A 14,398-nucleotide genomic window follows, 5' to 3' on the forward strand; every position below is an offset into this window, starting at 1 on the left:
CTCACTCACCTGAGGGGGGGGGGGGGAGACAGACACAGAAGGGAGAAACGGGAGGGCACCACGGGTGCGGCGGGCCGGCTGGGGTGGAGCCGGCCCCCGCCTCCATGGTGGGGGAATGGGGCGAGGACGGGACACAGAAGGGAGGGGAGAAAGAGAGAGAGAAGAGGAGAGAAGAGAAGACGTCATCGGTTGTCCTGCCACCGGAACAGCCGCCAAATGATCCTCCGCCAGTCCTACTGCCTGATCCAGCAACGCCGGGCGGTGGCACTGGACCCATTCCGCAGTTCCGGCTGGTAAGCGCGCGATGAACTGCTCCAGCACCACCTGATCGATGATTCCCTTGGCGTCGCGATCGTCGGCCCTCAGCCACCGAACTGCTGGCCGAACGCGAATGGCCAGCCGACTTCCTCCAACCGCAGCGTGCGGAAGCGCTGGTGCTGTTGTTCTGGTGTGCGCCCCATGCGCTGGAGGACGGCCCGGTGGCCAGCTGGCGGTCGGCGGGGAGCTGTAGCGCGGCCAGCTGCGCCTCTCCCGTCAGGAGGGGGAGGAGGCGTGCCACGCGCTGCTCCATCGGCCACCCCGAGGCTTCGGCGACCTGTTCGAACAATGTGAGGAACGCCTCGGGGTCATCCTGCGGGCCCATCTTGGTCACGGTGAGGGGAGACGGGGCCGTGGCCGGGGCGCTGGTGGACCCCGCCGACGCGAGGAGATGCCGGAACGCCTCGCGATCTTCCTGCTGGGCCAGCACCAGGGCTTCGAAGCGCCGCTCTTGCTCCTTTCGGAGCGTGACGAGTGCCTGGTGCTGGCTTTGCTGAGCCGTGGTGAGGGTGTGGACCAGGTCCGTGAACGGGGAGGATTCCATGGGGCTGCGGGGTTGGTGCTCCACCTTTTCCCGGGTTTCGGCACCACTGTAAGCTCTCTGAGGTGTGGGTGGAGCACAGAGGATAGCAGGACAAAGCTTCAGGCACGAAATAGGCTTTTATTGCCAGACTTTTCAGTATAGCAAAAGGCTTTAGTCTCATAAAAACACACGCGCGCGCTGTGTTCTTGTCCCAGGAAGAGCTCTCCTCTGCTCTCCCTCTGCCTCCTTAAATAGGGCGCGGTTACTGGGAAGACACACAAACACAGGTTAATTACCGTCAGGTGTAGTGATTCTGCCACTTACCTTCCCTGGCTCTGCCCTCCTGTCACAAACCGGCGCTTGACCACACCCCCGCTGCCACAATCTTGTTCATGGGAACCATCATGAAGTCTGGTCAAAGAATTGGTTGTTGTGTTCTTCAAGCCCGGACAATAAGTATAGGTGAGCTTGTATCTGATGAAGAAATGTACCCATATGGCTCAATGTGATTTTAGTCTCTTTGCTGACTTCATATGCTCAAGTCAAGTCAACTTTATTGTCAATTCTGCCATATGTACAGGACATAGATGGAATTGAAATATTGTTCCTCTCAGATCTTCAGTGTCAACATAAATATACAAATAAAACAAGTATATAAAAAGCTATTTTAAAAAATGTCACACAGATACTGTACATATTTTTTATACATAAGTATAAAAAGGGGTGGGGGGTACACACATACAAAAACCACACAAGCAGAAATAGTGCAAATGGAAATAGTGCAAATGGAAATAGTGCAAATGGAGTAAATACTGCAAATGACTTAACAGATATGGGAATCTCTACAATGTGCAAATAATGTTACATTTACAGGATGAGTAGTGAGCAAATGTTATTAAAAATAGTAGTAAAAGTGACAAGTACCTAATTTATTAACAAGACTACAGATGAATTGTTGTAACAGTCTGAGTTATTTTGAGGTGGGGGGAGGGGAGAGTTCAGCTTCCTGACAGCCTGATTTATAAAGCTGTTTGCCACTCTGGTGGAGCTAGCTTGGAGGCTCCGGTACCTTTTACCAAAAGTTCAAGTTCAAAGTGTTTATTGTCATATGCACAGTTAGGACATGTCCACTTGCACAATGAAATTCTTAGTTTGCTGTCCACTATGAATGCCAATTACAAATAAATAAATAGACGGAAGAAGAAAAAGGCAATATAGTGTAAAAATAAAAGCAAAGAAAGCAAAAAGCAACATAAGCAAAATACCCAGTATAGAAAAAAAAATAACAGTAAATGTAGTGCAAAATAGGTAGTGTAATACCAAAAATAAGGCAATGATCCAATGTAGCAGCAGAAGGGCAGTAATGTGCGAATGTTCAAACAATGCAACCGGTCAAGGAAACAGCAGCAAAATGTCAGTAATGTGCAAATATGTGTGTGGCAGCGGGGGCATGGTCAAGAGCCGGTCTGTGACAGGAGGGCGGAGCCAGGGAAGGTGAGTGGCAGAATCGCTACACCTGATGGTGATTAACCTGTGTTTTGTGTGTTTTCCCAGTAACTGCTCCCTATTTAAGGAGGCAGAGGGAGAGCAGAGGGAGCGCAACCCAGGACCAGAACGCAGAGTGTGTGTGTGTGTGTGTGTGTGTGTGTGTGTGTGTGTGTGTGTGTGTGCTTACGCCGCATAATAGAAACTGGCGATTGAAACTGAAAAGTTGTTTAATAAAAAGCTTTCTCTGCCTCTAAAGCGTTGTCCTGCCATCCTCTGTGCTCCACCCACACATTGTAAGCGCTACAGTGGTGCTGAAACCCGGGACCGGTGGAGCACCAACCTTGCAGCCCCATGGAATCCTCCCCATTCGCGGACTTGGTCCACGCCCTCGCCACGGCTCAGCAGAGCCAGCACCAGGCACTCATCACGCTCCGAAAGGAGCAGGAGCGCCGCTTCGAAGCCCTGGTGCTGGCCCAGCAGGAAGATCGTGAGGCGTTCCGGCATCTCCTCGCGTCAGCGGGGTCCACCAGCGCCCCGGCCGCGGGCCCGTCTCCCCTCACCATGACCAAGATGGGCCGGCAGGACGACCCCGAGGCGTTTATCACCTTGTTCGAGCAGGTCGCCGAAGCCTCGGGGTGGCCGATGGAGCGGCACGCGGCGTGCCTCCTCCCCCTCCTGACGGGAGAGGCGCAGCTGGCCGCACTACAGCTCCCCGCCGACCGCCGGCTGGCCTACGCGGACCTTCGCCAGGCCGTCCTCCAGCGCGTGGGACACACGCCCGAACAGCAGCGCCAGCGCTTCCGCGCGCTGCGGATGGAGGAAGTCGGCCAGCCGTTCATGTTCGGTCAGCAGCTCCGGGACGCCTGCTAGCGGTGGCTGAGGGCCGACAATCGCGACGCCGAGGGAATCATCGATCAGGTGGTGCTGGAGCAATTCATCGCCCGCTTACCAACCGGAACCGCGTAGTGGGTCCAGTGCCACCGACCGGCGTCGCTGGATCAGGCCGTAGGACTGGTGGAGGATCATTTGGCGGCTGTTCCGGCGGCAGGACAGCCGACGACGTCGTCTCTTCTCTCCTCTTCTCTCTCTCTTCCTCCCCCCCTTCTGTGTCCCGTCCTCGCCCCATTCCCCCACCACAGAGGCGGGGGCCGGCTCCACCCCAGCCGGCCCGCCGCACCCGTGGTGCCCTCCCGTTTCTCCCTTCTGTGTCTGTCTCTCCCCCCCTCAGGTGAGTGAGCCCCAGAACACAGCTGCAGAGGGAAGGCCCGGGCCGGTTTGCTGGCGCTGCGGGGAACCGGGCCACCTGCAGCAACAGTGCGCAGCAATGGAGGTGGGCACGGTGGTGCGGATCCCCGACGCGCCAGAAGCTGCCCTCGATCGGGCCGGAGCGTATCGCATACCGGTGAGTGTACAAGGGGCTACATATCAGGCGTTGGTGGATTCGGGTTGCAATCAGACCTCGATCCGCCAATGCCTTGTGCAAGACGAGGCACTGGGGGGAGCACAGGGGGTGAAGGTGTTGTGTGTGCATGGGGATGTTCACAGATACCCTTTGGTGTCGGTCCACATATATTTCAGAGGGGAAAAACCCATAGTGAAGGCGGCGGTTAATCCTCGCCTTACCCACTTTTTAATTTTGGGGACTGATTGGCCGGGATTTCAGGGTTTAATGACACGCCTAGTAAAGAGTGGGTCCTGCCATTTAACAGGGGGAGGTCCCGGTGTCACTTTGGCTGGAGCTGTGGTCGCAGAGCCGTCTACGTCATCTCCGCGACAGAGCGAGGAGCCACCGGCTCCTCCTCTTTCTGTTGGGGAATCCCTCGTGGATTTCCCACTAGAACAATCGCGAGACGAGACTCTGCGACACGCGTTTGACCAAGTGAGAGTAATCGATGGTCAAACGCTCCAGCCGAACGCCACCCCGTCCTTCCCCTATTTTTCCATTTTGAAGGATAGATTATACCGAGTGACGCAGGACACTCAGATGAAAGAGCGAGTCATACAGTTATTAATTCCAAAGAGCCGCCAGGAATTGGTATTCCAGGCGGCTCACTTTAATCCCATGGCTGGACACCTAGGGCAGGATAAGACACTAGTCCGGACAATGGCCCGATTCTATTGGCCGGGGATTCGCGGCGACGTCCGTAAGTGGTGTACGGCGTGCCGCGAATGCCAGTTAGTAAATCCAGCGGCCATTCCAAAAGCGCCCTTGCGCCCCTTACCATTAATCGAGACCCCGTTTGAAAGAATTGGGATGGATCTCGTCGGGCCATTAGATCGGTCAACACGAGGGTACCGTTTTATATTGGTTCTGGTGGACTATGCAACGCGATACCTGGAAGCGGTGCCTCTTCGCAATATCTCAGCACGCAGTATTGCAGAGGCCCTCTTCCACGTCATCTCCCGGGTCGGAATCCCGAAAGAGATTCTGACTGACCAAGGCACCTCGTTTATGTCATGAACACTGAGCGAACTGTATGGGCTACTGGGTATTAAGCCGATCCGCACCAGCGTTTATCACCCACAAATGGACGGTTTAGTTGAACGGTTCAATCGCACCCTCAAAAATATAATTAAAAAATTCGTAAGTGAGGACGCATGTAACTGGGATAAGTGGCTCGAACCCTTGTTATTTGCAGTGCGAGAGGTCCCCCAAGCCTCCACGGGGTTCTCCCCGTTTGAATTATTATATGGGCATAAGCCGCGCGGCATCTTAGATGTACTGCGGGAAAACTGGGAGGAGGGACCTTCACAGAGCAAAAACGAAATTCAGTACGTTATGGACCTGCGCGCAAAACTCCACACGCTCACCCACCTAACTCAGGAGAATTTGCGACAGGCCCAGGAACGGCAAGCCCGCCTGTACAACAAGGGCATGCGCCTTAGAGAGTTCACTCCGGGAGATAAGGTACTCGTCCTGTTGCCCACGTCGAGCTCCAAATTAATCGCCAAGTGGCAAGGACCCTTTGAGGTCACACGGCGAGTCGGGGACGTCGACTATGAGGTAAGGCGTACGGACAGGGAGGGGGCACTACAGATCTACCACCTCAATTTGCTGAAACTCTGGAATGAGGAGGTCCCCGTGGCGTTGGTGTCGGTAGTTCCGGAGAAGGCGGAGCTGGGGCCGGAGGTTCAAAAAGGGACATTGGCATCACGTACCTCTCCGGTCCCCTGTGGAGACCACCTCTCCCCGACCCAATTCACGGAGGTTGCCCAGTTGCAGGCCAAGTTTTCGGATGTGTTCTCACCCCTGCCCGGTCACACTAACCTCATAGAACACCACATAGAGACATCCCCGGGGGTGGTATTGCGTAGCCACCCTTATAGGCTACCCGAACACAAAAAAAGGTGGTTCGGGAAGAACTTCAGGCCATGCTCGAAATGGGCATCGTCGAGGAGTCCCACAGTGACTGGAGCAGCCCGGTGGTCTTGGTTCCCAAGGCCGACGGCTCGGTCCGGTTCTGTGTGGACTATAGAAAAGTCAACGCAGTGTCTAAATTCGACGCATACCCAATGCCTCGTATTGATGAGCTGCTCGATCGACTAGGCACGGCTCGCTTTTACGCGACACTGGATTTGACGAAGGGATATTGGCAGATCCCCTTGACTCCATTATCCCGGGAAAAAACGGCCTTTTCCACACTGTTCGGCTTACACCAGTTCATCACACTTCTGTTTGGGCTGTTTGGGGCGCCCGCTACGTTTCAGCGGCTTATGGATAGGGTCCTCCGGCCCCACGCCACCTATGCGGCCGCTTATCTAGACAATATTATCATTTATAGTAATGACTGGCAGCGGCACCTGCAACACCTGAGGGCTGTCCTTAGGTCACTGAGGCGGGCGGGTCTCACTGCCAACCCAAAGAAGTGTGCGATTGGGCGGGTGGAAGTACGGTATCTGGGCTTCCACTTGGGCAACGGGCAGGTGCGTCCCCAAATTAATAAGACAGCAGCGATTGCGGCCTGCCCGAGGCCCAAGACCAAAAAGGGGGTGAGACTTCCTGGGGCTGGCTGGCTACTATCATAGGTTTATACCTAATTATTCAGACGTCACCAGCCCGCTGACTGACTTCACTAAAAAGGGGGCGCCAGATCCGGTCCAGTGGACGGAGCAGTGCCAGCGGGCTTTCTCTGAGGTAAAGGCTGCACTGTGTGGGGGGCCACTTTTACACTCCCCTGACTTCTCTCTCCCTTTTATGTTACAGATGGATGTGTCGGACAGAGGGCTGGGGGCCGTTTTGTCCCAGCAGGTGGAGGGGGAGGATCGCCCCATCCTATACATCAGTCGGAAGCTGTCGGTGCGTGAGGGGCGCTACAGCACGATTGAGAAGGAATGCCTGGCGATCAAGTGGGCGGTCCTCGCCCTCCGTTACTACCTGCTGGGGTGCCCTTTCACCCTCTGTTCGGACCACGCGCCCCTCCAGTGGCTTCACCGCATGAAGGATGCCAACGCGCAGATCACCCGTTGGTATCTGGCACTCCAACCCTTCAACTTCAAGGTGGTCCACAGGCCGGGGGCGCAGATGGTCGTGGCGGACTTCCTCTCCCGTCAAGGGGGGGGGGAGTCGGCTGCGGGCCGGACAGACGCCCGGCCTGAGTCGGGCGGTGGGGGTATGTGGCAGCGGGGGCGTGGTCAAGCGCCGGTCTGTGACAGGAGGGCGGAGCCAGGGAAGGTGAGTGGCAGAATCGCTACACCTGACGGTGATTAACCTGTGTTTTGTGTGTTTTCCCAGTAACCGCTCCCTATTTAAGGAGGCAGAGGGAGAGCAGAGGGAGCGCAACCAGGGACCAGAACGCAGTGTGTGTGTGTGTGTGTGTGTGTGTGTGTGTGTGTGTGTGTGTGTGTGTGTGTGTGCGTGCTTATGCCGCATAATAGAAACTGGCGATTGAAACTGAAAAGTTGTTTAATAAAAAGCCTTCTCTGCCTCTAAAACGTTGTCCTGCCGTCCTCTGTGCTCCACCCACACATTGTAAGCGCTACAATGTGCAAACAATTTAACCAGATGTAAACAGTCAAGGAACGGCAGCAAAAAGGGCAGTAATGTGCAAACAAATGTAAACAGATGTAAACAGTCAACGACAGTTTACAGGGAGGTAGTCCATGGTTATACAACCCCGATTCCAAAAAAGTTGGGACAAAGTACAAATTGTAAATGAAAATGGAATGCAATGATGTGGAAGTTTCAAAATTCCATATTTTATTCAGAATAGAACATAGATGACATATCAAATGTTTAAACTGAGAAAATGTATCATTTAAAGAGAAAAATTAGGTGATTTTAAATTTCATGACAACAACACATCTCAAAAAAGTTGGGACAAGGCCATGTTTACCACTGTGAGACATCCCCTTTTCTCTTTACAACAGTCTGTAAACGTCTGGGGACTGAGGAGACAAGTTGCTCAAGTTTAGGGATAGGAATGTTAACCCATTCTTGTCTAATGTAGGATTCTAGTTGCTCAACTGTCTTAGGTCTTTTTTGTTGTATCTTCCGTTTTATGATGCGCCAAATGTTTTCTATGGGTGAAAGATCTGGACGACAGGCTGGCCAGTTCAGTACCCGGACCCTTCTTCTACGCAGCCATGATGCTGGAATTAATGCAGTATGTGGTTTGGCATTGTCATGTTGGAAAAAAATGCAAGGTCTTCCCTGAAAGACATGTCGTCTGGATGGGAGCATATGTTGCTCTAGAACTTGGATATACCTTTCAGCATTGATGGTGTCTTTCCAGATGTGTAAGCTGCCCATGCCACACGCACTAATGCAACCCCATACCATCAGAGATGCAGGCTTCTGAACTGAGCACTGATAACAACTTGGGTCGTCCTTCTCCTCTTTAGTCTGAATGACACGGCGTCCCTGATTTCCATAAAGAACTTCAAATTTTGATTCGTCTGACCACAGAACAGTTTTCCACTTTGCCACAGTCCATTTTAAATGAGCCTTGGCCCAGAGAGGACGTCTGCACTTCTGGATCATGTTTAGATACGGCTTCTTCTTTGAACTATAGAGTTTTAGCTGGCAACAGCGGATGGCATGGTGAATTGTGTTCACAGATAATGTTCTCTGGAAATATTTCTGAGCCCATTTTGTGATTTCCAATACAGAAGCATGCCTGTATGTGATGCAGTGCTGTCTAAGGGCCCGAAGATCACGGGCACCCAGTATGGTTTTCTGGCCTTGACCCTTACGCACAGAGATTCTTCCAGATTCTCTGAATCTTTTGATGATATTATGCACTGTAGATGATGATATGTTCAAACTCTTTGCAATTTTACACTGTCGAACTCCTTTCTGATATTGCTCCACTATTTGTTGGCGCAGAATTAGGGGAATTGGTGATCCTCTTCCCATCTTTACTTCTGAGAGCCGCTGCCACTCCAAGATGCTCTTTTTATACCCAGTCATGTTAATAACCTATTGCCAATTGACCTAATGAGTTGCAATTTGGTCCTCCAGCTGTTCCTTTTTTGTACCTTTAACTTTTCCAGCCTTTTATTGCCCCTGTCCCAACTTTTTTGAGATGTGTTGCTGTCATGAAATTTCAAATGAGCCAATATTTGGCATGAAATTTCAAAATGTCTCACTTTCGACATTTGATATGTTGTCTATGTTCTATTGTGAATACAATATCAGTTTTTGAGATTTGTAAATTATTGCATTCCGTTTTTATTTACAATTTGTACTTTGTCCCAACTTTTTTGGAATCGGGGTTGTAGACTCCTGTCAGCTGTTCAGGAGTCTGATGGCAGTGGGAAAGAAAGAGTTCTTTAGTCTGACAGTTTTACATTTCATACTTCTGTACCTCCGGCCTGAGGGTAGGAGTATGAACAGTCCGTGCTGGGAGTGGGGTCCTTGAGGATGGAGGCAGCTGCAGTGGTAGATGCTCTGCAGAGAGGGCAGTGGAGTTTTGGTGAGCCTCTCAGCAGTCTTCACCACCCTTTGCAGGCATTTGCGGTCCATTGCTGTAGTGCTGCTGTACCACACAGTGATGCAGTTGGTCAGGATGCTCTCAATCACGCAGCTGTAGAAGTTGCTGAGGATCTTGGGTGACATACCAAACTTCCTCAGCCTCCTCAGAAAGTACAGCTGCTGTTGAGCCTTCCTAACCAGCCATGTGGTGTTGAGTGTCCATGTGAGGTTCTCACTGATGTGAACGCCCAGGTATTTGAAGCTGCTCACCCTTTCCACCTCAAGCTCCTGGATGAGGTCTCCTCTCCTTCCTCATGTCCACTATCATCTCCTTCATCTTGTCTGTGTTGAAGGTGAGCTTGTTGTCCTCACACCATGACACCAGACTGGCCACCTCCCTCCTGTAGGCCGTTTCGTCACCGCCAGTGATACGTCCTATCACTGTAGTGTTGTCCACGAACTTCAGGATGATGTTGTCCTTGTGGGAGGTAACACAGTCATGGGTGAACAGAGTCTAGAGGATGGGGCTGAGGACGCATCCCTGTGGGGTGCCAATGCTTGTGATGATGCTGGATGAAGTCCTATTACCAATCCTGACAGTCTGGAGCCTGCCAGTCAGGAAGTCAAAGAGCCAGTCACAGAGGGTGGGGTGCAAACCAAGTGTGGAGAGTTTATGGATGAGTTTGTGGGGGATGACCATGTTGAAGGCAGAGCTGTAGTCAACAAAGAGCATCCTGATGTAAGAGTCTTTGTTTTCCAGGTGGGAGAGGGCATAATGGAGGGCAGCAGTGATGGCATCTGGGGTGGACCTGTTGGGCCTGTAGGCATACTGCAGGGGGTCCAGGGTTTCCAGTATGCTGTTCTGAATGTGGGCCAGTACCACTCTCTCAAAGCACTTTGAGATGATTGGAGTGAGTGCTATTGGCCTGTAATCATTCAGGCAGGTGGGTGGGCTCTTCTTGGGAAGAGGGATGATGGTTGTGGTCTTGAAGCAGGAGGGAATGGTGCTCTGGCTGAGGGAAAGGTTGAAGATGGTGGTGAAAACATCAGCCAGCTCATTGGCACATACTCTGAGGGCCCGCCCAGGGATGTTGTCTGGTCCTGCTGCCTTCCTGGGGTTGATCCTCTTCAGAGTTTTGTGTACCTGGCCTGATGAGACTGTTGGTGGGGGGAGAGGGGTTGGGTGGTCGAGGTGTGTGTGTGTGCCTCCTCTCTGTGCTGTAGCTGGAGGTCTCAAAGCGGGTGTAGAAAGTGTTGAGGTCATCTGGCAGGCTGTCTGTGGAGCTGATGGTGCTGGTAGTGGTCCTGTAGTCTGTGATGTGTTGCAGGCCTTGCCACATTCGCCTGGGGTCAGCACAGAATAGAAGTCATCCAGCTTCTCTCTGTACTGCCTCTTGGCCGCTGTAATGGCTTTCCTCAGTCTGTACCTCACCACTTTGTACTCAGTCTCATTGCCTGATCTAAATGCAAGAGAGCGAGCACGCAGCATGCGTCGTACCTGACTGTTTACCCAGGGCTATTGGTTGGGGAAATTCCTGAGCTGTATGGTGGGCACGATGTTGCAGACACATGTGCTGATGTACCCAGTCACATGCTCAGCATAGTCCTGTATACTGACAGAAGAGTCCTCCAAAGTGGCTGCAGCTTTAAACACATCCCAGTCTGTCCGAGCAAAACAGTCCTGAAGGGTGCTCTCAGTCTCTGGGCTCCAGAGTTTGACTTGTTTTGTGACAGGGTTTGTTTGTTTTAGTCTTTGTCTGTAGGCTGGATACAGTAACAAAGAGAGGTGGTCCAATTGTTCGAAGTGGGGGCGGGTTGCGGCCCTGTATGCACCGCATATGTTGCTGTAAACATGGACCAGTGTGTTCTTATCACGGGTGGGGATGTCCACATGTTGATAATATTTCAGAAATACAGTCTGTAAATTGCACTGATTAAAGTCACCGGCGATGATAAAAACAGCGTCGGGATGAGCCGTCTCTAACACGCTGATGTCATCGTCAAGTTTGTTGAGTGCTGCTGTGGAGTTAGCTCGTGGGGGGATGTAAACAGTGGCCAAAAACACAGCAGTGAATTCCCTTGGGAGATAATAGGATGGCATTTCAGCAGTAACAGCTCCACATCTGGCGAACAGTGCTTGTAAACAGTCTGTATATCTCCACACAAAGAGTTGCTAATAAACACACACACCCCTCCCCCTTTAGCCTTACCAGAGGCTGCAGTCCGGTCTCCTCGGTGTACAGAGTGAGTCTGTAGCTAAATGGCACATTCTGGGGTTTTGTCTGAGAGCCAGGTCTTGGTGAAAATTAGAGCGTAGCACTCTCTTATTTCCCGCTGAGCTGTGATTCTGGCTCTTAATTCGTCCAGTTTGTTTTCCAGAGACCGCACATTGGCTAGCAGGAGGCTGGGTAGTGGTGGTTGGCTAGCGCAAGCTTTTAGCCTAGCATGGAGCCCCCTCCCCGCCTCGCTTGCATCGCCATCTCTGGAGCACTCTCCTCCAGAGAGTCTCCTCCATCTCCGGAGTGCTCTCCAGAGCATTCTCCCTTCAGGCAGGGGACTGAAGAAGGTGTGTGAAGGGTGGGGTTGCTCACAATGCTGGTGGCTTTGTGGGCTAGGCGGGTGATGTAGATGTCCAGGAGAGGGGATAGTGAGGCACCAGTGATCTCAGCTGCATTCACTATGTGCTGCAGGGTCTTACGATTGGCAACTGTGCAGTTCCTAAACTACACAGTGATGCAGCTGGTCAAAATGCTCTCAATGATGCCACAGTAAAAAGTATGCATGATGGGTGTCAGGGCTCTGGCTCTCTCCAGCTTCCGGAGGAAATAAAGGCACTGCTGGGCTTTCTTGGCCAGTGATGGAGTGTTGTTCTTCCAGGAGAGGTCCTCTGTGATGTGCACCCCTAGGAATTTGGTGCTGCTCACCCATTCCACAGCAGTTCCATTGATGGTCAGCGGGAGGTGCTGGGTGTGGGCTTTCCAGAAGTTGATAATCTCTTTTGTTTTTTCCATGTATAGGGACCAATAGTTATTCATGCACCATGTCACCAGTTGTCTCACCTTACTTCTGTAATTTGCTTCATCATTGTTGCCAATGAGACCCACCACAGTCTTGTCATCAGCAAATTTGAAGAAGTGATTGGAGCTGTATGTTGGAACACAGTTGTGGGTCAGCAAGGTGAACAGCAGGGGACTGAGCATACACCCTTGGGAGGCCCCTGTGCTTAGTGTGATGGTGCCCGATGCCTTGTGGCTGATCTGAACTGATTGCAGTCTGTCAGAGAGAAAGCCCAGCAACTAGTTGCAAAGTAAGGTGTTCAGGCCCAGCAGGTCCAGTTTCCCTATCAGATGTTGAGGGATGATGGTATTAAATGGTGAACTGAAATCTATGAACAGCATTCTCACATGTGAGTTTTTGTTGTCCAGATGGGTGAGGGCAATGTGGAGGGCAGAGGAGATTGCATCATCAGTGGACTGGTTGGCCCGATATGCAAACTGAAAAGGGTCCAGGGTGGGAGGAAGAATGGGTTTAACAAGTTGCATGACTAGCCTTTCAAAGTACTTCATGATCGTGGGGGTCAGTGCAACTGGGTGTTAGTTATTGAAGCAGGATGGAGATGACTTCTTTGGCACAGGTATGATGGTGGTGGTTTTGAAGCATCTGGGGACAACAGCCTGATTCAAGGAGATGTTAAAAATGTCTGTGAGGACATCCTTCAGCTCCTCTGCACAGTCTTTTAGCACCCAAACAGGGATGTCCGGACCCACTGCTCTTGCTGAGCGCTTTCTTCATGCCAGCTGAGATACAACTCAGAACCAGGTCATGGGGGGGGGGGGGGGTTGACTTCTGTGCAAGTGTGTTGTTTAGTGCTTCAAAGCATGCAAAGAAACTGTTCAGTTCATTTAGCAGAGAGATGTCATTATTACAGGCCTATGGTGGTGGTTTGTAATCCCTCAAGGTCTGAATCCCCTGCCACAGACTCTATGCATCTCTTCTGTCCTTGAAGTGGTGGGTTATTTTCCTGGTGTACTGACGTTTTGCCTTCCTGATACCATGAGACAGGTTGGCTCTGGCTGCTCTCAGTTCAGCCATGTCACCAGCTCTGACAGCAGCCTTCTGGATCCTCAACAGTCTGTGAATCTCTCCTGTCAGCCATGGTTTCTGGTTAGCCCATGTGGTGATTGGTTTGGTAAGCATCACATCCTCAATGCATTTTGGTGATGTAGGCAGTCACAGTCTCAATGTATTCTTCTTGGTTTATGTTTTGGTTGTATGTGGCTGCCTGCTTGAAATTGTCCTAGTCTTTAGTGTCAAAACAGTCCTGAAGTACAGAGATAGCACCTTCTGGCCACACACGTATCTCTTTCAGAACTGATTTAGTCACTTTCACTCTTGGCCTGAATGCTGATTTTAGCATAACTGTGATGGTGTCAGAGAGTCCAAGCAAGAGGAGGGGGGAAACCTTGTATGCTCCTTTGTTGTTAGTGAAAACAAGGTCCAGTTTGTAATTTCCTCTTGTAGGGAAAGCAACATGTTGGTGTAGCTTAGGTAAAACAGTCTTTGAGTTGTCATGGTTAAAATCCCCAGCAAAAATAAGAAATCCATCTTGGTAGCCTGGTACAGTTCACTGAGTGCTGCCTCTCTGTTGCTGATACTAGGGCTGGGTGGAATGTATACAGCTACAAACAGATTAGCTGTAAATTTCCTCAGCAGTTAAAATGGCTGGCACTTAATGATCATGAACTACCAGAGCAGAATAGTGTTTAGAAACCACTCTAGTTTCCCATACTTGTCAACCCCCAGAAAATGAAACACAGTAGATCAGATTGCATGATGCAATTGTGTCCTTCTAGGGGGTTCTGCGGCCATGCCTCCTGGAAAAAGTTGAAGAAAAAAAACAGTGTAAAATGGTGCATTCTTTTACATTCTAAGTGCCATATTTGAAGGAAATTAACTGGGAAATCAGACCAATATACTTCACAAAATGCACGTTTCTCACCATGCCTCGATGCTTTGATACATAGATGATCCAACAACAAAGCTGACTTGAACTTGTTTTCATCGCTAATCTTTTTTTCTTTGGAGTTTTCATTGTTTGTGATCACCAGAGTGTTTTTGGATTTTACAAATACTGGCGTGATTTGTTGTAACATGAG

Source organism: Neoarius graeffei, chromosome 15, assembly GCF_027579695.1.
Source record: "Neoarius graeffei isolate fNeoGra1 chromosome 15, fNeoGra1.pri, whole genome shotgun sequence".
NCBI classification, from domain to species: domain Eukaryota; kingdom Metazoa; phylum Chordata; class Actinopteri; order Siluriformes; family Ariidae; genus Neoarius; species Neoarius graeffei.